Below are 25,349 nucleotides of genomic sequence, written 5' to 3' on the forward strand. Positions count from 1 at the left end.
AATAGAATCAGGGAAGAGCAAGAACACGAGAGAAAACGTATGAAAGACACGAAAATGAAAGTACTAGTTGCACAATCTGTTCCTCAAGACAGTCAGAAGAGGGGTCCGAATCAAGTCAGTCATCCTGCAGCTCCCGTTAAAGGGAACTGCAATTATTGTAAACAGCCAGGTCATTTTATAAATGAGTGTGCAGTTCTGAAACACAACATAGCTACTGGTAAGACTAAAGAAAGACCACGTCCGCCTAGACAGGAACAAGTTTCACAGATTCCTCAGCCACAGAATGCACAACAGACAGTTACAGTACCGCAGCCTATTGCTGCAACACAGCATGTTACATCGCAGATGTACCAGTATGCACAGTCTGAGTATCCAGAGTACCAGCCATATTCATGAAACAGCCTAGAGAGGGAGGTAGGCTTGCCTCTCATCGAGATACCTGTAGATCAAGAAGGTCCCTATGTTCACAGTCAAGTATTAGGGAAAGACAGAAAGTTTTTGATTGATACAGGGGCAAGTAGGACCACAATTAGTCATGCCGAAGTTCCAGGGGCTCCGCTCTCAGGCTCAAGAAATGTTTCCCTTGGATTTTCAGGAAAGCCTATCGTTAATGAGATTTCAAAGCCAGTCACTCTAGAAGTAGGTCCATTGTCCCGCACTACTGATCTGTTACTTACTAAGTCATGTCCAGAAAATCTATTAGGCATTAAAACACTGAAAGAGTTAGGTGCAGTTATATGTTGTTCCCCAGAGGGAATACGATTGTTCCTACGTGACTTTAAGGGTCACTATGTATTACGAGATTTTGATTCCAGACTGTCTAAAGTTCCGCAGCATTTATGGGCGCAAGGTCCAACTGATGTAGGTTACATGCAAATCACACCCCATCGTGTGACTCTCAAACCAGGTGTAGTGTTACCACGAATCAGGCAGTATAGATTGCCACCTGAGGCTGTAGCAGCCTTATCCAAAATTATAGACGAGCTCATGGCTCAAGGAGTAGTTGTAGAAACTGACTCCAATGTATGTAATTCTCCGATCATTCCAGTCATGAAACGTACTGATCCAAATGCACCCCCAGTATATCGATTAGTGATTGATTTACGGGAACTTAACAAATGTATTATTCCGCAGTACCCAGTTGTCCCAGATATCTCTTCCCTGTTAACTGCTATTGATTCCGAAGCCACGTTCTTCACTGTCATAGACCTCAAGAACGCATTTTTTAGTGTTCCAATTCATCCAGACAGCCAGTTTCTTTTCGGATTTTGTTTAAATGGAAGGAGCTATATGTTTACACGAGCTCCTCAAGGTTTCACAGAAAGCCCTAGTATTTACAGTCAAGCACTTAAGAGACAACTAGATAATATTCACATGCCAACTGACACTGCCCTGCTCCAGTATGTCGATGATCTACTGATCACAGCCCGTTCTGAACGTGCTTGCGAGCGAGCATCCCTGACGGTTCTGTATTTTCTAGCCGAGATGGGGCACAAGGTGTCCCCTTCGAAGCTTCAATTCTGTGTCCAGCAAGTGGTCTACTTAGGACACTTACTGTCCAAGAGGGGTAGGCAGTTGACACCAGACCGTATCCAGTTAATAGCGAGTCTTCCTCAGCCCAAGACCCAGAAGGAGGTACGTGCCTTTATCGGCCTTACTTCTTATTGTAGACAATGGATTCCCCAGTATGCATTTCTAGCCAAGCAACTGATACAGTTAACGACACAGGAGGCAGCCGCATCGACTGTTCTCCCTTGGACATCTGAACATACACTTAGTTTCAACGAGTTAAAGAAAGCCCTATGCCAAGCTCCAGTTCTAGCTACACCGAACTACAGTAAGCCTTTTACACTTTTCGTTACTGAACGTGAAGGTACAGCATTATCTGTTCTTACACAAGATCAAGCAGGACAATACAAGCCCTGTGCTTATTTTTCGAGCACATTAGATCCAGTCGCCCAGGCGTTGCCTGCGTGCCTCAAGTCAGTTGCAGCCACAGCACTAGCTATTAGGCAAAGTGATTCCATAGTCTTAGGACATTCCTTGACAGTACAAGTCCCACACTCCGTGGAAGTTCTTTTAAACCGAACACAAACACAGCACTTGACAATTGCACGTTTAACAGGTTATGAATTGACACTGTTCCAGCCACACATAGATATTAGACGCTGCAACATCCTGAATCCTGCTACACTGTTACCATCAGTTAGTTCAAATCCTGCCGCACACGACTGTGTGGAAGTAGTCAACATTACGACAAAGCCAAGACAAGACCTGACAGACATTCCGTTACCAGATCCTGACCTGACACTTTATGTGGATGGTTCATGTATGAGAACTAGTACAGGAGAACTAGTCGCCGCGTATGCAGTGACTACTGACACTGAAGTTATTAAGACACACCGTATTGATACCCTGTCCGCTCAAGCAGCAGAGCTAGTTGCTCTGACACAAGCCTGTATACACGCCAAGAACCTGAAAGTTAATGTTTACACAGATTCACGTTACGCATTTGGAGTTGTACACGACTTTGGAGTGCTCTGGCAGGAGAGAGGTTTCATGACTTCTCATGGAACCAAGATTCAGCATGGTCTCCTTATTCAAGCTCTGTTAGATGCAATACATTTACCGACATCCATTGCTATCATGAAATGCAAAGCACATACGAAAGTCACTGACATTATTTCTCAAGGTAATGATCTAGCAGATCGCACAGCCAAGCGTACAGCACAGACTCTAGACAGTCCAGTTAACATGACACACACTCCAGATCTGACTACATGTATGACAGTTAAGGACCCTACTCAAGATGTCATAGATATCCAGTCACATGCTACTCCCGATGAAATCAAGAAGTGGTCTGAACAAGGAGGGGTCCAGACAGATCAAGGATGGGTGACGAAGGGTAGGACCGCATGGTTTCTCCCCGACTCTATGGTTCAAGTCATCATTAATACCGCACATAGTCCAGCACATTTAGGAGAAAAAGCAATGTTAGACAGTATCCAGAACATTTGGTTCAACAAGCATTTACGAGCTGCAGCCAAGCAGAAAGTCCGTACCTGTATGATATGTTGTCAGTTTAATCCAGGTAAAAGTGTCCCGGTGGAACAAGGTGGTTTCCAGCCTCCTGACCACCCTTTTGAGGTCCTCCAGATGGATTATATTCAGATGGAGCGATGTCGAGGTTTCAAGTATGTTCTTGTAGTTGTATGCGCTTTGTCCAGATGGACAGAAGCATATCCAGTCCCAGATTACACAGCCGCGACCACTGCCAAGCAGTTGGTTCGTGAGTTTTTCCCTCGATATGGACTCCCTAGAGTCGTATATTCTGATAACGGTCAGCCATTCTCATCTGAGTTGATGAAGCACGTTTCCCTGTTGTTAGGGTACCAGTGGAAGTTTCATTGTGTACGCCATCCTGAAGCAGCCGGTCTAGTCGAGAGACATAATCAGACTCTGAAAATTCGAATTGCCAAAATATGTAAAGATAAGGGTGTGGACTGGCTAGTAGCTCTGCCAGTCGCTTTGTTTTATATGCGCATGGTCGCACATTCCAGATCAGGTCTGTCCCCGTATGAGGTCGTATTCAGCCGCCCCCCTAACATGTGGGGTACTCCTAGACCCCGAAGTATTACTGATGTTTCATGTAATATGCTGACAGATTACCTAGCTTCCTTGATGTCTGCCCTCAACTCATGTCGTTCACAGGTTGCCGCCACATTTCCAGACAATACCGAGGTGGCACCGCATGAAATCGTTCCAGGTTCGATGGTGCTCGTACGTAACTTCGACAGATCAAGTCCGCTGGAGCCACGTTGGAAGGAGCCCCGTCAGGTCCTCCTCACCACCCGTACAGCTGTGAAATTGGAAGGACGCCGCGGCTGGGTGCACCTTTCGCACGTCAAGAAATTCTACGGATTAAAGCCGGTCTCTAAGAACATTTCCCAGGATATCAAGACTTGTCAAAACATTGTTCCTAAGGACTGTCCCGCAAATGACATTGACACAACCCCTCCCCTGTTAGAGAAAACTCCGCAACAGGAGTATAAACAGAAATTAAGGTCTAGTAAAATAAGTCAGCCAGTTTGATTGTCTAAGTCCTCCCCTAGGTGAAACGGTTAGACTGTTTCTGACATGTATAAAATAGACCCCCATAGTGAGAGAGTCAGTCAAAACTCAATCCGATGTATCGTTTTTCTAAGTTTCATATTATTTCTCAGCCTTTTGATTTCCTGCACTAGTTACGCATTTTTCCTGTGTTTTCCAGTTCCTCATGTAAATAAGCCTTCTAATGTTACAGTAGAGCACACGTTTAGTGATCTGCCTCCTCACGAATATTCATACCGCCTCGCTATGCATAACAATACATTTATCCGCATGTTGCATTATTCACATCAAACCAGCAATGCCACTAATTGTTGGGTGTGTGGTCGACTCCCCCCTTTCCAGACGTCAAAGGGAGTTCTGCCACTTTTTCCTTATCCTTTTTCACATAATGGTTCGTGTGGAGCATGGTCCACGTTAACGTCATCCTCAACAGACATGTCTTTTCTTAACAGTACATGTTTCCCAGACAAGCAAGGTTTCCCCCACAGAACAGGTTTAGATCCAGAAAATGAAGTGTACAATTTAGGTAATTATTCGTCGAATTTTATGGTCCTGAATGTTCAGTCTGATACTACTCCAGACTCACCTGCTATTTCAGTATTACCAGTCAAAGGCGAATTATGTGTCCGTAATTATGGTTCTGTACACGTAGGACATAGTGATTGTACTACTATTATCCAGTATAGTGACAGTGGGAAATCTATTTTTAAAGCTTCACGTCATTCTTATTTTGTTTGTGGTCAAACCGCATATGTTCGTCTGCCCCTCGATTGGGAGGGAACCTGTTACATTGCCTTCCTACTGCCACCTGTTTTCCTAGCCCCACCTGACTACCATAGGAATTCCTTCCTAGTACATACTAGACACAAGAGAAACCTCCCGATTGTCGATTATACTGAAACTGCTGCAGAGCAATTCATTGATATTGATAAAGGTGTGTTCCCTTATTTAGGTACAGTTGTAAACAGTAAGCTAATCCGTAGGTTAACAAGAACCCTTGAAGCTGTAGTAGATGAGACTGCCTCCGCTCTAGGTAACTTAACCGAAGAGCAATCCTTTATGAGAATTGTTGTGCTCCAGAATCGTCTCGTCCTTGACGTCATACTGGCCGATAGGGGCGGGGCCTGTAGAGTCATCGGATCCAGTTGTTGCATTTTCATTCCAAATAACGCGCCGTCTGTTTATTCAGCTATAACCAGACTTCATAAAATTGCCCATCTATTACACCAAGATCCAGGCACCTGGACATGGTCCGGTTGGTTCTGGAATATAATTTCCGCCTGGGGATGGAAAGTCCTGTCCTTTCTAGGTATCGCAGTAGCGATCATATTCAGCTGCTGCCTCTGTATACAATGTGGCCCTGCGATTTGCGGCATGTGTGCTACCTCTTGTATTCCTAGTCCCAAGCCCCGTTCTAAATCCCGTTCCAAGACAATTCGAGATGAACAAATGGTACTGTATGAAATGATAGATGGTATCATGAATATTGATGTTTCCTGATGGAAACGTAGTGACAAGGAGGGAATGTGGAAAAGTAAATTTTGCCATGTTCTGTGTCTCTACGTGTCATCCATCATATGTTATGTGTGCATGACCAATATGCATATGTTATTCCCCATGTCCGATTCAAGACGCAATTACAGTTGTGTCCTCCTCTAGTATGCCAGTTTCCAGTCCTCGTGAATACTACGAATATCAGGCCTATGTAAAGCTACGTTGCCACGTTTCTCAGTGTGCACGTTATTCTATTATAAAGTCCCCGTTTCCAGGCCTCAACAGGGCCCGGACATCAGATTCAGCTCCTGTCTCCTGAACCCTTGCTGAGGAGCGATCCAGCCCCCACCTGTATCCTCGACCTTTCACTTACTTCCTGCCTCGCAGTGCCCGGTGCAGCTTGGCTCTGCCTCTGAGTCTGCCAAGACTATGTTATGATTCCAGCTATCAGTTTAGTCCTCCTTCTCTGCATTCCTAAGCTACTGAACTACATCAATAGTTTCCGTCATTGTCTAGCCTATGCGGCTCCATGTTAAGAGAAATACTGTATTTAATGGTCATTTAATATTCTTCATCACGCACTATATGTAGAATAAATGCATGCTCCAGTCTTAGAGTCAGTTAGCTTTTCCCCTCATGACTTCTAGTTTATATCAACATGTTCCCTAAACATCAGATACTAGATAGGGTTTAGGTACATGTCGCTCCGACCCTCCAGACTTTAGTCTCTGCTCCTAGCACAGAGTTCATAGCCCCCAGCTTCTCCTCGTAACACGTCATTGCCAGTTTGCGCGCACCACCAGGTTAGAGGCCCCGGCTCCTTAGGTAGCCCCCTCCTATGTTTCCGCCCATTCATGACATATTCTGTTACGTTTGTATCACATGTCTGAGTTACACCTTCTTTTTACTCTTATCTTTCGCGACTGCTACGCGTCACGCCTTCTGCTCCACCCACTGCTACGCCTACTGCAATGTAATGCTATGTGTTTGCGTTATGTATATATGCTCATGTATTGTTATTAAAAGTCAGCGCGCTCATCCCAGACCCAGCCCCAGCAGCTGCTGGGCCCTGTCATCCTATTCCTATGCAGGTTGTCCTGTTCCTGTCCTTTATGCTGTAATAAACCTGCAAAACTCCCACTACCTCGAATCTTGACTCTTATTTATTGAGCTATCTGTTATGATATATGTCTAGTCAAAAATAGGGTATTATTTATTTATTTACCACACTTGAGGGTTGCTATGTCTTCTCTCAGAGTGCTAAAGAGGGTTTCCATGAATCCGTGTGTGAAGGGGTCCTCTTTATATGGATCTTGGTCCCTGCCTGACCTGGTGACCTCTGTGCCTCTGGGCCGGTCACTCCTCCACGCACTGCGCACACTCCCCGTGGGTGTGCCCTGCTGCCCGTTCCCGCCGCTGCTCGCAGCTGTGCCCCTGACCACGAGGCGTGGTCTCTGCTTCTGAAGCGCAGCGCCGCCTCTGCTGCCTGCGTGACCTTTTCTTTTCCTGCCTCTGCCTCTGCACTCTGGTCTGTCCCCCCTGTGTTGGGACTGCTTTCCCCCGCTTTGCCCAGCTTTTTTCTTCCTGCCAGTCTCTTGCCCAGTCCGCCGCTTTTCCCGCCGTTTTTCCCGCCGTTTTTACTCCCGCTGTGCCCCCGCCACATCCCCGCTCCCCGCCGCTGATCCCCTGCGGCCCCGCCCCCCTCCACCAGGAGCCTTCCCATTCGCCGCCCCGCTCCCGCCTCCCAGCTGCCCCTCCCTCCCACTGGAGCATATAGGGAGGAGTGCACGCAGTGGTGACCTGTGACCTCTGTGCCTCTGGGCCGGTCACTCCTCCACGCACTGCGCACACTCCCCGTGGGTGTGCCCTGCTGCCCGTTCCCGCCGCTGCTCGCAGCTGTGCCCCTGACCACGAGGCGTGGTCTCTGCTTCTGAAGCGCAGCGCCGCCTCTGCTGCCTGCGTGACCTTTTCTTTTCCTGCCTCTGCCTCTGCACTCTGGTCTGTCCCCCCTGTGTTGGGACTGCTTTCCCCCGCTTTGCCCAGCTTTTTTCTTCCTGCCAGTCTCTTGCCCAGTCCGCCGCTTTTCCCGCCGTTTTTACTCCCGCTGTGCCCCCGCCACATCCCCGCTCCCCGCCGCTGATCCCCTGCGGCCCCGCCCCCCTCCACCAGGAGCCTTCCCATTCGCCGCCCCGCTCCCGCCTCCCAGCTGCCCCTCCCTCGCTCCGCCCCCCCACTCTCCTCTTATGGCAGAGTGGCCAGCGCGCAGCGTGCACGCGCAGCGGGCGCGCCAAAGGCGCGCCAAAGGTAAGCCCGTCTGCGCCCGTCCGCGCCTGGACCGCGCCCAGTGCCAGGAACCCTGGCCCTCGCAGACCCCAGCCCTCCCGCCGGACCTACGACGCCGCCACCATCAACGCACTCAACACCGGCCGAATCCCAGGCTGCTACCGAGCCACCCCGAAACGGACCCACACCCTTCAGCTGCCACGCCTGCAAGTTCACCTGCATCCGGACCTGCCCCGCACCAACACCCGCCAAGCCGAACAGCAGCAGCAACCACCTGAAGTGCATCCTCCTCAACACCCGCTCCGTCCACAGACACGCCATCGAACTCTGGAACCTCCTCGACACCACAGCTCCTGACGTCGCCTTCCTCACGGAAACCTGGATGAACGACTCCTCAGCGCCCGACATCGCCATCGCCATCCCAGAGGGCTACAAGATCATCCGAAGGGATCGCATCAACAACACAGGAGGAGGCATCGCCATCATCCACAGGGACACCATCCGCATCACGACCAACACCGACGACACCCTGACAACCGCCGAACACCTGCACTTCCAGATCCACACCGACCCGAAGACCACCCTCAGAGGCACCCTGATCTACCGACCCCCGGGACCACGCACACAATTCAGCGAGGACATCGCCGACTTCATCAGCCCGCAGGCCCTCCCCTCCGCTGACTACATCCTCCTGGGGGACATCAACTTCCACCTGGAGAACAACAACAACCGCAACACCATCACCCTGCTCGACAACCTAGCCAACCTCGGCCTCAAGCAGCTGGTGTCCACCCCCACCCACCTCGCCGGACACACACTCGACGCTGTCTTCTCATCCAGCAAAGACATCGCCTTCAGCCACGCCACCGGACTCCACTGGACGGACCACAGCTGCGTCCACTTCACCTTCAAAAGAACGACGATCCACCACCACCTGCAACAGGTTGCTCGAAGAAGCTGGAACAAGATCACAGCCGACCAGCTCGCCGCGTCCCTGAGCCAGCACCCTCCCTCCAGCTCAGCGAACCCCAGCCAGGCCGCCGACAACCTCACGAAGTGGATCAGCAACTGCGCGGACGAACTCGCCCCACTGAGGACCCCGCCCAGCAGACCCGGCAGCAAGAAGGCCCCATGGTTCACCGACGAACTCAAGAGCTCCAAGAAGAACTGCCGAGCCCTCGAGAAAGCCTGGAGAAGAGAACCAACACCGGACAACATGACCACCCTCAAGCTTGCCACCCGGAAGCACCACCAACTGATCCGCCCCCACCAAGAAAACTGCATTCAAGGACCGGCTGGACAACAACGCACACAACAGCAAGGAACTCTTCAACATCGTGAAAGAGCTCTCCAACCCCAACGCCGGAAACAACGACATCACCCCATCGCAAGACCTCTGCAACTCCCTTGCCTCCTACTTCCACAACAAGATCGCGGACATACACAACAGCTTCAGCACCCAACCGACGCACGCCACGACCGAACCACTGCCCCCCACCACCACCCTCCGCGCCTGGACTCCGATCAGCACCGATGACACCGTCCGCATGATGAACTCTATCCACTCCGGATCTCCAACTGACCCATGCCCTCACCACGTCTTCAACAAGGCCGACGCCGTCATCGCACCCCACCTGCGGGACATCATCAACACCTCCTTCGACACCGCCACCTTCCCGGAGAGCTGGAAGCACGCCGAACTCAGCGCCCTACTCAAGAAACCTACAGCGGACCCCACCGAACTCAAGAATTACCGCCCCATCTCGCTCCTCCCGTTTCCAGCCAAAGTCATCGAGAAGACCGTCAACAAACAGCTGGCCGCCTTCCTCGAGACAAATGGATCCCTCGACCCCTCCCAGTCTGGCTTCCGAGCCAACCACAGCACCGAGACCGCCCTCATCGCTGCCACCGATGACATCCGAGCCCTGATGGACAACGGAGAAACAGCGGCCCTCATCCTCCTAGACCTCTCCGCGGCTTTCGACACTGTCTGCCACCGCACCCTAGTGCAGCGCCTCAGCAACGTCGGAATCCAGGAGAAAGCACTGGAATGGATCATCTCCTTCCTCGACGGAAGAACACAGAGAGTCCGCCTACCACCGTACAAGTCAGAGGCCACCGAAGTCATCTGCGGCGTCCCTCAAGGATCCTCGCTGAGCCCCACCCTCTTCAACGTCTACATGAGCCCCCTCGCGGCCATCGCACCCCAGCACAACCTCAACATCATCTCCTACGCGGACGACACCCAGCTGATCCTCTCCCTGACCAACGACCCCGCCGCCGCCAGAGCCAACCTTCACGAAGGGATGAAAGACGTAGCCGAGTGGATGACGACCAGCCGCCTGAAACTGAACTCAGACAAGACGGAAGTCCTCATCCTGGGCTCCTCGCCCTCCGCCTGGGACGACTCCTGGTGGCCCCCCGCCCTGGGCACCGCACCCAAACCGACAGACCGCGCACGCAACCTGGGCTTCATCCTGGACTCCTCCCTCTCCATGACCAGACAAGTCAACGCCGTCTCCTCGTCGTGCTTCAACATCCTGCGCATGCTACGGAAGATCTTCCGGTGGATCCCCACCGAGACCAGGAAGACGGTCACCCAGGCCCTCGTCACCAGCCGTCTGGACTACGGCAACGCCCTCTACGCCGGAACCACCGCCAAGCTCCAGAAGAGACTCCAGCGGATCCAGAACACCTCAGCCAGACTCATCCTCGACATCCCACGACACAGCCACATCTCCGGACATCTGAGAGACCTCCATTGGCTCCCCGTCAACAAAAGAATCACCTTCCGTCTCCTCACCCACGCACACAAAGCCCTTCACGATCAGGGCCCGAGCTACCTCAACAACCGCATCAACTTCTACGCTCCCAAACGCCACCTCCGATCAGCCAGTCACGCCCTCGCCGCCGTTCCCCGCGTCCGAAGAGCGACAACAGGAGGAAGGTCCTTCTCCTACCTGGCCGCCAAGACCTGGAACTCCCTCCCGACCGACCTGCGCCTGACCCAAGACCACCTCTCCTTCAGGAAGAAGCTCAAGACCTGGCTGTTCGAGCAGTAGCAGCACCCCCCCCCCCTCCCCCAAGCGCCTTGAGACCCTCCGGGTAAGTAGTGCGCTCTACAAGTGTCTTGATTGATTGATTGATTGCCTGGCTGCGGAGAAATGCCTGTGGGCGAACAGGGTTCCTTGGTCAATACAGGCCATTTGGAGGAGCTTAGTGAATAGATCTTTGATTGTAGGGTCTTTTTTCATTCTTGTGGAAGTCGTTTTAGTCACCCATAAGGCCTCCGGGGGAGTTTGTACACACTAAAATAAGTGGTCTCTCTTGCTGATAAATCATTACGCCCCCCATAGCAATCAGGTAGTCCGGGCCTCTGCAATATATCTTGCTCCTGCACTGAGTCTATCGAGCGGAGAGGGCCGACAAAGGTACTCCTTCTGCAGCCAACACCAGTAGCCCCTAGTTGAGTCATGCTAAAAATGCATTCCACTGCTCTGTGCCTTCTGCCGTTGCCAGTTGATCTTCTATGCTTTGAACAAGGGAGTCAGTCCTTTCTCACCGCGTGGTGAGGGACTCGCCCTATGAGCCCTGTCTCTACTACAGCTAGTGGGAAAGCAAATGGGACCGGGAGTCCCATTTCAGCCACTGATCTCCATGGGGCCAGCCCCGGTGTCTCAATGTCTCATAGAAGCCACTATCAGGAGAGGGCCGTCTTGCTCAGTCCTTTACCCTGGGGCTTTCCTCGGGCCAAGATTTAATGCCCTATTCTGGCTACTCCCATGGTGCAGGCTGGGTGCTCTCACTCTCCTCATTCACACCTCCCAGAAATTCAGTGCACTCTCCATCGTCGAAAGCGACAGTCCTCCAAATGAGGAGCCCAACTGGAGTCTGTAAGGAGAAAGACAATGGCAATCTCAGCTGTTACTGCCAGCCAGTTTCTGTGCCTGTGCCCAGCTCAGAGCAGTTATTCACACGCAGCCTAGTTTCCCTAGGGCAGCCTCGTGACCACACTGGCTCTTTGGGGATCACCTCTCGTGGAGCTGCCATCTGCACCTCTCTCACTGCATTCTCCTTGGAGTCTCCCGCGTTCAGCCAATGCTCCGTCTCTAATCCGCTTCCTGTACCGGTCTTTCAGAGGTTCATTGGTTGGTACGGCACAGCCTAGCCCGAATCTCTGTCTGGGATTTCCTCCGCAGTTTCTGCTTTGGCCGCCCGCTTCGGTGCACTGGTTGTCCCTGGTTTGGGGCAGTGATGCACCACGGCTGGCTCAGGGTAGAAAGAACCTGCGTCTCCATCCAACGAGCACCATGAAGTTACTCAAGGAGGGAGCACTCTTGAACAATGATTACATGGGTTTTTATAGGGAAGATCACAAACAAGGAACGCCCAGAGGTAAATAGAACTTTGGAAATAACACACAAATGAGCTAAGGCAAGAATAAACAGCATCGGTGTCTTGTGCAATTGCTACGTTTTAGGGCTAAACAACAAGATGTGCTATTCTGAGTAGACTTTACTTAAGGATTAACTATTGCCTGAAAACCTTCAAGCAAGCGGACTCTGCATGTTTACACATTCTACAATGTCCCAACCTGCAACTCTTTACTCATGTTTATACAGATGCGGTGTCAAAAAGAGAGCCAGGCTGAAAGTAGGGCAGGGGTGAAAATGGATGAAGCATAGCTTAATCAAAAAATTAAAGAATCAGATTTTACATTTTAACAGGCCCGCACCCTTCCTTCATTGTCGGCCGCCATCTTGTTCTCCAACTTCGCTCTGGTCATAGGAGGGGGGGTCGAATCTCGCCTCTCAGCGTAAACAAGGCAAGTCGTTGGTTCTCCTCTACATGGGGGTCCAGTTGCTAGAATCCCGGGTGAGTACAACTCCCCTGGTCCGCCTTTCTCTGGACGAGTACGGCTGAACTCCACAAGGCAGATCCTACACGGGCGCCATATTGGACACACACACACAAAATGGAGTTTAAACTGCATACAAAGGCTGCAATGGCAGGCCTGAGGCATGATTAAAAAGCTACTTAAGTGGGTGGCACAATCAGTGCTGTAGGCCCACTACGGCACCACGTTTGAAAGACGCTCATTTTCCAATTGTAATTCGTCGAATGTGATATATGCCATACAATGCCCATGCCTGAAACTATATATTGGACAGACGACACAAAAGGCAAAGACATGCATATGCCAGCAAAGAAGCAGAGTAAGATGTAAAACTGCCAATGCCCCACTGGTGGATCACTTCGCCGAAGCAGGGCACAACGAGAACGATATGAAATGGACAATATTGAAAGTCTTGAAATTGCCACCCCGTGGTGGGGACATATCGCAGATGCTAAACAGAGAAGAATTAAAGACAATGATCCAATTCGATACTATAAGGAACGGTCTAAATCGTGCGGAAGACTGGACCACCTTACTGTAAATATCTTTCTGCCCCCGTGGATCACACATTTCTTCCCAAGACTTTATTGAAATTGAATATTGAAGCCCCAATTCTGAACTATGAATAGACTATATTTATGGAAATTGTAATTTCGATGTAACTCTGGCAAATTATGTTTCGTATTTTCCTTGAGACTACTGAACCGAATGTAATTATCAATGTTTGCCACCACTACAAAATGTTATGTTCGTAATGTATCACTTTAAAGCACCTTCGCCGCCTGCACAATTCACACTCATGCACCCCCCGCTACCACTTACGCTAAGCACTGCTTTCCTATGTGCAAACTCGAAATTCAAGGGCAGCATAAGTTATGACATGCCCCGAGTACACACTCCAAGATGGAGCATATTCTAAAGTCCCCGTCCCCTTCCCAAGATGGCCGACAACGTGCGCAAGGCCTCTTTCCATTTTCACCCCTCCCAGTCTCAATCGCTATGGACTTAAACCCAGTGAACAAGTCTCCGCCCGACTGCAATTGAAGCAGCGGACGGATCGGACATCGCTCCAACGCCACCTGATTCCCATTCCTACGGAGCATCAGGATCCCTCGAGGTACGAGCCGCAACCTCCCTAATCCCAGTAGGCACTCTGCTGGTACCTGCTTTTGTTTTAAAACTCGAGATTGACCCATTCCTAACAACTGCAGGCTCCCCTGTTTTTATAACCCGAGACTGACCCATTTTCTAACAATTGTCGGTTTCAGAAAACACTCGATGAACGTTTCTGGACCTCGCCTTTACCTGGACCTTGTTCCCTCGCTCCTAGAATCCCAATTAATTGGAGTGCAAGTACCCCCCCGAGGTAAGAACGTGAAACTCTACTCCCACTCGGAACCCCTCGTTTCTTGCGATTTTTCGTAACCTCCCACTTTATTATTAATTTTACTCTAATGGTTTCAGAACGAACTCGGAGCACGATTCCGGACCTTGCAGCATATCGACACTGCCCGGACTTCAATCATTGCCTAGATGCATAGAGGTAAACCCCCACTCATTAGTTAACCACCCCATGAGGACTGCCGCCTTAACTCTTATAACCAATCCCCTTTTCACTTCTAGGTCGCACACCCACATTCCGACCTTCTCCCTAGGCGGCAAGGCAACACGTTCCCCACTCCAATCCCACCTGGGTAAGCTGACACTTGGATACCCTGTCCCCTCACCACCCAGATTGCACTGGTTGAATGTTCACGGCTGAATTAACACTTGAGGGTTTCGACAGAATATACATACTTGGTCTCCGTCGCTATAACTATGAACGATTCTTTGAATGTGAACCAGTCAATGTTGTATAAACACAATCCGTTTTTTTGCAAAGGCAATATCAGCTTAAAAACTATCTTATGATGTATAAACAATCCGTGTCACATTTTTGGCGACGTTTTTCAGCAAAGGAAATAACTAAATCTGAGACCACTAGTCACTCGAGCACCCGTCCGTGTATGCCCGGTCTCCTCACCAATTGCCTGACACCACTTAGAGCATGTTAAGTCGGATCCGAATAAATGCAAAATGTGCACAAAATTGGACATGCCTGTACCTCAGAGAACTAGCCAGTAATTCAGCTTATGGCTCTTCCTTTTCTCCCCCTTTTTTCTTTCTTTTCCTCCTAAAACAGGTGGATGCATTAATAATACAGGCAGGCAAATGTTGTCAATTTTAGTCCTGAAGAGGGTCCCATGTAATTAGAGCAAAAAGGGATCGAAACGTCGACTTGTGATAGTGCTTTCACAACCTAACCATTGTGTTTGAATTTGTTGTGTCTAGCATTTTCTTGGCAAGACTTTAAATCAAAACACTGAGTCAAAAGTGGCCAATATTGCTCGTATTTGCCTGTGAAACCCTTTTCCTTTATGTGTTTGTTTGTTCTGAGCTTGGTACAGGATTGTGCCTCTTAACCAATTATTGTGTCTTTTCATTTTTGCTCAAATATATACCCTGCCCGGCTGGGCAGTGGCAAATATAGTCTCCTATTATGGGCTATATTATCTTGTTCCTATTGATTCTGATAAGCTAAGGACCTTTGTTTTTCATAGTAGAACCACTAGTAGCATTTTACTACAAGACCTAGGTACACGTAGAACGACTTTACTAGGGACTTACAATCGAGTGTGAGCCACTTCCAGCATGTTTTATGGAGTGAGCACATGCACTTTAGCATAGGTCAGCAGTGGTAAGGTGCACATGGTCTTAAGCCAACAAAAATTAGATCAGCAAAAATTAAGGTGTAAGGCAAAATGTTTGGGGAGATCACCCCTAAGCTGACAGGTCTAACATTGGGTGAGGTACTTCCTCCTTTAAGGCATTATAGGATAAATCGGGTTTAGAATTTTGGCTGGCTAGGGCTAACAATGTGTGCCGAGAACAGGAGTAAAACTCCCATTGTGAGGACTGTGAGAGGAAGACGGCCGCGGAGGTAATGTCTGATACAAGTATAAGCTTTATTTAATCTGCACGGGGAGCACTCTGACACAATTGTATCAAAGTATCAGTCTTTTCTGACAGGGAGCCGTCCTTATATAGAAGAAAAAGAAATGTGACATAGTAGCCACTCAAATACTGTCACGTATCGCATTTTCAAGCTTGATTATACATGTGGAAATGGTTACTCTTCAAATAATGGATGTTCAGCTGACAACCCTGGTAAAATACTCCTATTGAATCTCCTAAATGCTGCCTGGGCCATGCTACTTCCAGAAACTGAATACTTTTCAGTTTACACCGGAGGCCCTCTGCTGTCTATTATAATTTTCCTGGCACTGTCTTACCTCTGTCCGCTTCTTCTGGAAACTGTTTACTCTGCTCCTCTGTTGCAATTTAGATATGTACATGCACTTGCAATTGATCACTCATTCCCTATTCAAGTTGTACCTTTGCATCACTCTCCATCCTGGGGACCACAGCAAGGCTGTCTCACAGTCCACCCACATAGCCGTCCCAGTGGCAGTCCCTTCCTGTCATTTCCAAACCAATAAAACTAAGTTTTCTTCACTGCCTCAACCATCCACATTTCTGTGGGAAGGTGGGTGGCACTATAGGACATGCAAGAGAATACACATAGTACTGGGAATTACTTTCTTATACCTATTACATGCCTCATTCATTACATTTGAAGATATACCGAAGCATTATAGTACACATGATGGCCCTGGCAAAGAAGAAAAGACACCCGGTAAAAATTCAAGCCCAGTGAAATATATTACCAAAATCATCTACAACCACAAAGTAGTGCAATTCATAACAGATCATTGCATTAAATTACCTATCCAACAACCTGCATAAAGGCAGATATATCACACAAAATTTACAGATGAAGCTCATGAAGTGGTCTATAATAAAAAAGGGGCCAGGCCACTTAACTAAGGATGGTAACTGCGCCTTCCAAGTAATACACTTTCTGAATTCGTAACGATCAGTATACTGAAAGTATGGACCAAGAAGGTTTCACCCCTTTTTGGACTGCGGCGAAGTTAACAAAGTGAGCCTCAGACTCGACTTTTGACATGCTTCGCAAGGGGCTAGAAAGAAAATAATTAAGAACAATGGAACAGGAGGGTTCATTGTTTAAAGCATAAAGGCACTTTAGAAAAAAGTTCGATTTTTATTCTATCCTTAGCTCTGCTCCCATGCAATAGTTAGGGGGTACTATGTCGTTTATTGCAAATTATTTTGCCACCTGAGGGGTTTAAGAGCCACAAACAGTTTTTAAAGTTTAACAGGGTTTTACAGGTCTTAAACAATTCTATACTGCTGGTCTTACAAACGACTGTGAAGCTTTACCAGGCTTGGCAAGGGATTAGTAACTAAATAATTATAAAAGGCACAAAGGCTCTTTAGACATTTCAGGAGATAAACAAAAAGGACGCAAATTAAGAATGTTAAGTTAAGAATGGAGCGTTTGATTATCTTGTCTGAATTGCACACAGCATAATAATGCATTTTACAATTACTGTAACCCAGGTTATCCCCGCTCTTTGCCAATGAAATCATCTCATTTTTGTACATTAATTAATAAGCCTCACATGGAAGGTGCAATAGGAACAAACAGTGGCCGAAGTTTGATATTTTAGCGAGTTAGCTTCATGTATCCGTGCTTTTTAAAAAAAAAAATACATTTTGCACTGGTTATTACATTGTGCAAGGGTCTATTTTCCACGACCTTGCTGTTTTTATGCTCTGAAGATCTCTGCAGCGAGCCCTGCATGAGTGGAGGGCCAACCAGCAAAGGAATCCAGTCCTGGTTTCTCATCGATGCTTCATAGATGAGGGGCCCAGATACAGGAATCCGATCCTTGCTTCCTGGGTCCCGGATGGCGCTAGATGGAGGAATCCTAGCCTGGGCCCTTGGTTGGCTCTGGAGGGAAACCTCTCCTGGATGGAGGAATCCGATCCTGGGTCCCTCCTTGGCTAGCATTGGAGGAAAACCTGCTGAGCAGCTGCTGTTGACCCTCGCTGCTGTATGGCAAAGAAGGAAGGGAAAGCCATTGCAAACTGCATTCTCAAAGGGCTTCCCTTCCTTCCCCCACACTACACAGCTACCGGTATGGTGACCTCACGCGTTGTGCTAACGCCCAACAGTGCTCGTCACTGCCAGTGTGAAATGGTAATCATGCGAGCATGTGCTCAGGGACAGATCTAGGGTGGTGCGATCAGTGCCATCACACCGGGTACTGACTTCAGGGGGCGCTGAGTTTGCAAGTTTATATTGGTTTTAAAAGAACCTGCTGCTGCTTTCCTGGCCTCCAGCAATTTCCAGGCAATAGTAAAAATGTCAAGATAACTCCTGTGATTAATATTCTTCCTGAAGAGAGATCAGAGTTTTGTCTAGTTGTGATTTTGGCTGATCATAAAATAGCACAGAGAGTTAATATGCCTGCTGCAATGAACTGGAGACTTTAGGGGGACAGTTTTAAAAGGTGGGATTGCAAACTAGTTTAAAAGCATTCCACCCATCTTCTAAGGATCATCAAAGGCCCATAGTGAACATTTCTCTGCCTTTGAAACATCAAACATATAGGTCTACAGAGCAATTGCTGATTCGCAAAACAAAGCAATTAACTCTGCCTCACATTTATAAAACAGTGACAGAGCCTTTCTCCTGCCCATGACCAGCAAGGGTCCCTATTTGGACAAAGGTACCTACCTCTGCCAACGAGAGACCCCCATTTCTAACAGTGATGAAGAGGAAAATAAATATGTGAGAAATGTACAAATGCTAGATTCCAGGAAAATGTGTGGAGGGAAATAGGTGCACTTTTCAAACAGAGAGGGAATGCAGAGAAAAGTGGTGTGAAAGAGAGAAATGGAAGTGCCTGAGGTACTTTAAATACTAATATCAATTACACAGACCTTGTTAAAACTTAATTCACAGAGCTTCGCTCCATAGAGAAATCCCTCACCCCCTTTCTTCCCACTTAAAGCACTCTGCATGCCGGGTAACTTTTTCCCCCTTTGAGAGTCATTGCAATTTTCACCAGTATTTTGCTTAACATGAATTCAGTTGACAAGAAATTATAGTTGTAATTTTTTGTTTTCAGAATTAAGGCGTTAGGAACTGCGGTGTGCAACTACATCTAATAAAACAATTGCACTTTTTATAATATTGATAGTAATGTTATCACAAAATGGGAAAAAAATACTGGGTTGCAAACAAGGTTAAAAACATTCCGCCCATCTTCCAAGGATCATCAAAGGCCAATAGTGAAAATTCCTCTGCCTTTGAAACATCAAACATATAGCTCAAAAGAGCTATTGCTGACCCGCCTAGATTCGCCAAACAAAGCAATTAACTCTGCCTCTACTTCAGGGCTCACATTTATAAAACAGTGACAGAGCTTTTCTCCTGCCCATGACCAGCAAGAGTGGGTCACACGAGACACATCTACCGAAACAGAAAGCAACAAGAAATGTAATACCAATGATACAACACACAAAAACATACACCCAGAAGCACGGAGCAACTCTGTAGCAGGTGCTTCCCATTAAAGTTATTTCTAAACACAATGCCCCTAGCTGTACTGGTCACTTGCTCAAAAGCTGGCCCTGCACAACACTCTCTTACTGCTTTTCCGGCCACGCCTGTAGTTTTTGTAAAGGGCCCTTTACTTACTGCTGACAGCTGCTCTGACAGTTACTGATGTGCTGGAGTGAGTTGCTGGTCCCGTCCAGAGATTAAAGGTGGCGCTCCTTTCTGACTGGTCGACCCGGGAGCAGCGCTGCTGGCAGGCTGACACAGATAATGCTTTATTTCTGCAGTACACTGCTTTGTAAGTTGTAGTGAATGGTTGCATTCAAACATGGTAAAAATATCAGAGCACCTGGTGCACTCGTCCATACAATGCAGCACTAGTCGTAAAACAAGAACACTAGAATCAGCTTGGGTCCTTCTGTTGGAAAGTGGATTATTGGTAGGGGCAAATGTAGGTCTGCCACTGGCAATAGGGCCACTAAAACATGTTAGTACTCAGCATATGTCTTAGAAAATTATTCCCATGCTCACCCCTTGGTAGCTTGGCTGCGAGCAGACAAGCTTTACTTCAATGACAGGTATGTAAAGCATTTAAAAACACCAATTCAGTAAATAATTAAGACAGAACACATAATAAATATCCAATACCAATTTATAAATATAGGAAATATTTGTATCTTTAAAATGACACCAGAACAACAAAAATCCAATGTACGGAACCGGAGATATGATTTTTTTAACGATTTAATAAAATTTAGCACTTAGAAGCTTATAGCATCATATTGTGAAACCTTCTCACGAAAGACCGGGCCAAAGTCAAAGTTTGAGGCCGGGCGCGATGGAGCCCCGAGCGGCTACTGCTCGCGGCAGGTCCCGGTCTCAGTTTCTACCTTAACACTTAAAAACTTTTCAGGAGCTTTTCTTCCCGAGGGCCCTCAAAGCTCCCAGCCAGTCCGGATCTGGTGAGGGTTCGCCTTCCCTGGAGCGGACTTAGAAAATTTCTCAAGATCGCTTCCTCGGGCAACCCAGGAATCCAGGCTGGCACGCGATGGAAGGCAGGCGGCTTGGCTTTCGCTGTTGCTCCCACTCACCTTTTCTACGAGCGAACTTAGAAACTTTTCTGGAGTTCTTTCTCGCGGGGTCTCTCAATGCACCACATGTATCCGGATCCAGTGAGGGTTCGCCGGCTTCAATTTTCTTCTAGCCCCGGTCATTCTCTGGAAGTTGGAGCGATTGAGCTTTTGGAGGGAAGAATCTGGTTGGCTTGGCCGGCTCGCAGTTATAGGCAGGCGGCCTGGCTAGTAACGTAGAGTTGGTCCCTCTATGGAGCTTTTTTTCAAAGTTGCTTCAAAGTTCTCCAAACATCTTGAACTTCTTCCTGAAGATCCTCAAGGGGTCTGAAGTGTCTCAAACTCACTGCAACGGCCTGGAAGCTCCAAGATGGTCCTTGAAAGTTGAGGACTTCAGTCCCCACAATCCACTGGTATAAAACCCTTACATATCCACTAGTATTTCTCCACGGTGTAGATTTAGTTGGTGATGTTCAAGATGAGCTCTTTTAACCTGTAGTTTCCAGGGAGTCCACTCTTTAGTTCTTTTTTAGCAAGATAATCTACAGGGCTGTAGTTTCAGATGGTGCAGTCTTCGGAGGTCAGGCTTTAGAAATCTTGCACAGCAAAACTTCTCAACAGGGCACTTCTTGCTTCAGTAAGTCTCTAGAAGCAGATCTGGAGGGCTTTGCCCCTCTCAGATACCTATTTCTAGTTCTCTGGGTCGAGCAGGAGGTCAGTTCTGACCAATGGGAGCAGGGTAACTCCTCCAATATATGACCACATGCTGTAAAGTGTGGCATTATTTTGTCCCAGAGTGCATCCCATCTTCCAAATCCATAATGGCTGATTTTCCAGCAAGGAGGTAAGAGCTGGCTAAACACACCCCTAGGATGGCGTATTTACTTAGACTCTCACCCCTGCATCTGCTCATACATTCCTTAATCCTACCATCTGAATAAGGTGGGAAGAGCAGGTTTGTAAATGACACTGTTCTCTGCTCCGCTCTTTGAAGAAAATAGTTTATGAATCCTCCCCCTGGCCTGGCATTCCTATGGAACAGCACACTGCCCTGCCAGCAGAGCTGGTTAACCCCAAGGGGTCTTTATCACCTCTTTAAGGCAGCCTGGCTAATCCACTTAACACTGACCAATCAGGGAAGACCACTGGAAGGCTGAATTTGGATTTACAAATAATAAAGTCTTATAACTTCTTGTATGTACACTTCAGGAGAAATTCAACAATATGATATTGTTGTATTTATTAATACCATTATGGGAAGTCTTTGAATGGCATTTCTAGCCCTCTCCTATCAAGAGTTATTAATAAATAGGTTCCTATCATGTTAACCTATGTAACAGGGGATTTGCAATGGGAAAAATGACTTGGGCCATTTTTCCAGCAAAAGTATATGTCTTACAGTATGCGTCTTACCCCACCCCAGGTGCAACTAGGGGAGACTCTAGGGGTTCTGAATCTGTAGAAATATTGCAGATTCTGCCTCCACAGTGCTCCTAGCATCAAAGTCGAATTTGAGCAGCACTTTACCACAATGTGGGGAGTGAAATGTGAACTTTCACTTAACCCAGGGCATATAAAACTAATTTTATAAGGGCGTATCTTATACATATCTGACCCCCCAACCCTGGGACACCCAGGGGAGACCCTGGGGGTTCCTACTATGGCAGAACTTTGTAGGTTATCCATTCTTAAGTGCGCCAAACCCCAAAGTCTAGTTTTGGCACAATTTACTTTTTAAAAGCTGTCCTGGCACACAGGGCTGCTTTTGAACTGACCTCAGGCTTTAGCAGTGCACACATGTAAGTGCAAAAAGAGCTGCTGGCCTCTAAACTGCCATGCCCTAAGGTACTAGGGACTTCTAGGTAGTTCCATGCCCCCGTGTCCTATTAAATACTAGGGGCCTACAGGGTAGGTCATGCCAATCACAGGGGTACCCCACCATACCATTGTGTACCCTAGCGTATGTAGGTGTTTTAACTGTATTCTAATGTGTCACTTTCAGCAAGCACTAGCCCTGGGCCTGGTTAGGCAGAGCCCAGGGTCAGTCAGTCAGTTAGATACCACCAGTATCAATCAGCAAAACGTTGGGGGGTGCTCAGGGCACAGAATGACTTTGCAACACAGCCCCCCTCCCCCACCCCAAACAAAAGGTGATAGGTTACTAACCTACACCCTGGTAGTCCTCATCAGCTAAGTGGAAAAACCTGTAAAGTCCATCTGCATTTGCATGGGCAAACCCAGGTCTGTATTCCACTGTAAAGTCCATTACCTGTAGGGAAATGAACCACCTTATCAGCTTGGGATTCTCCCCTCCCATCTGCATGAGCCATCTGAGAGGTCTGTGGTTAGTTTGAACACGAAAGTGAGTCCCAAACAAATATGGTCTCAACTTTTCCAGGGACCACACCACAGCAAAAGCCTCTCTCTCAATGGCACTCCACTTCTGCTCTCTGCGAAGAAGCCTCCGACTAATAAAGGCAACTGGCTGTTCAAGGCCCCCTTCGTTTAGCTGTGACAACACTGCCCCAATCCCTTGCTCTGAAGCATCTGTTTGAACTACAAATTCCTTTGTGTAGTCAGGGGATAGTAGCACTGGTACTGAACACATGGCAGCTTTCAGAGTGTCAAAAGCCTTCTGATACTATGGGGTCCAAATCTCCGTCTTGGGCCTCTTTTTAGAAGTGAGTTCTGTTAGGGGCCCCACAATGGTCCCATCATTTTGAACAAACCTTCTATAGTACCCTGTCCGTCAAGGAATGCCCTGACCTGTGTCTGGGTAACAGGAGCTGTCCACCCAAAATAGTTTGGATTTTAGCTTGGAGAGGCTGTACATAGACCCACCTACCAGGTGGCCCAGGTACACCATAGACCTCTGCCCTATTTGGCACGTGCTTGCCTTAATAGTCAGGCCTGTCTGTTGCATGGCCTGAAGCACTTCCTTAAGGTGGCTTATGTGCACCCTGTGGGGTTTTAGGTTTAAACCTATAATAACTGATACAACTCCACTGAAAGAGAAATAGCCCTCACCAGTGAAAACATATAAACACTGAAAAAACACCTGCACAGCCACAAACTAAATGCCATTCAATGAAAGGAAAAAGAGAATGAAAGAGTCATTTTTTTTCTTCCTGAAGGGGCCAATACAATGTAACTTTGTTATATAAGCTAGCAGTAAGAAAGACTGGGCTAACATTATTCTGCTTGAGTTTTGAGGTTTAGGGATGCCACTAAAATATTGATTCTTCTTCCTTTTGCTTGTTTCAGTTTTTGTGGTCTTTGGTCTAAAAATGCAGGGTTAGAAGCATGTTTTAGGTCTCGCAAATTGCCATCACCTCAGGCTTTAAACATTCAATGCAAGGTTTAGTGACAATGTATAAAGAGCGCTATCACCAAGCATCTGAGATAGTGGTGAAAACATGACACTAGACTTATGGAGAACATGGAACGCAGTATCACTTTGAATGCTCTGCAAAAAAAGGTTCTTTCCAAGTTCAACAAAGATTGGAGTGATATTGTTTGTATTTGCAGCTATTCAGCTACGTATATGAAAAAGTTGTGTGATGGACTGTAAAAATTGATACCCTAGCTGAACTAATACCCTGTAGGAGATCCTTGCCACTTATTAGATGGTATGCTGAAAGCATCTTTACATTCTTTTGAGTTAATGAGGGATGCTGTTTACTTTTTAGTCCATTCTAGAACACTGTTTTCTTATGCACAGGAACTAAAACGCAAATATTTATCATTTCTTGCTTTGCGTGGCATCAAAGAAAGAGTCATCCCTACTGTGTCCTTTAGCTGAATGTTCTTAGTCCAAGGGGCTATGAATGCTATATTATCCATGTGGTAACCGTTTACAGAATTTTTGCTGAGTGATGTTGGCAAAGACAAAAAATGTGAGGATATTTGGTCGCATATTGATAGGGATGTAAAAAAAAGTACCCTCTACTGCATTAGTAGATTTTTACAGGAAAACAAAACTGCTGTAGTGGACATGATAAAAAAACTAGTGTGTGAAAAAACTCTTGTCTGCCAAGTGTTCAGCATAATTGGTGTAGATGTGAAACATCTCCTTGAGAGTAGGCTGGTCGACACCTTTAGTGACTTTGGCCCTGCAACATGTTCCATGTTAGAGTGCTTGCCACTTGGTAAGCAAAGCAATGCTGAAGAGCAATTCAGGAACGTTTATTTTACAATGTATGAGAAATGGCTTGCAATGAGGCATAGAAATGTCCCTTCACCACCAATGGCATTTGAAGTCAATGAAATCTCAATGTGGTACTCTGTAAAAGTTCTAGATCCCATGAGTAATGGGAAATTTCCCCCGTAGTTTCAAAAGTGCTGCTTCATTTTTGACCGCTTCAATAACTATGAGGGCATAAGCGCCCAGCTCAATGCAAATGTTGCAGAACCTGCCATGAGAATTGCAATGTTCAAGTGCACCAGTATTGGCATGGAAAGCTATGTCAGTGGCCAGAGTTAACAAATTGTGTACTGGCTGTTTTGGCATTGCCCATCTCAAGTGCCAATGTTGAAAGGGCCTTTTCACAGAAGTTTATATGGGAAGGAAAGAGCGAGCACACATGACCAAAGACTCACTGAAGAAGTATTGTATGGTGTACTAGAATAAGTTTAATTTTCAAAAATCTATTTGGACCTCATATACACTATACGTACACTGTCTATATACCATGTTCTATCAGTGCAGAAAGCAAGCAATAATAAAAGCAAAATGCTCCATAAACACCGGAAAAACACTCTTTTTGTTGTTTTAGTGGCGGGCAAATGTTTAACCACTGATAACAACTGTTTTTTAAGGTATTGAAATCACTGAAAAAACCCCACCAGAATTTAGCAAAAATAGAAACTGAAAACAGGAAAGCCTACTTATGTGATTCCCCCCAGGTAGAACTATATCCATCTATATCCTCCAGGAAAGCTGCACTGAACTGTTCCAACCAAG

Source organism: Lissotriton helveticus, chromosome 2_1 (genome assembly GCF_964261635.1).
Source record: "Lissotriton helveticus chromosome 2_1, aLisHel1.1, whole genome shotgun sequence".
Lineage (NCBI taxonomy): Eukaryota > Metazoa > Chordata > Amphibia > Caudata > Salamandridae > Lissotriton > Lissotriton helveticus.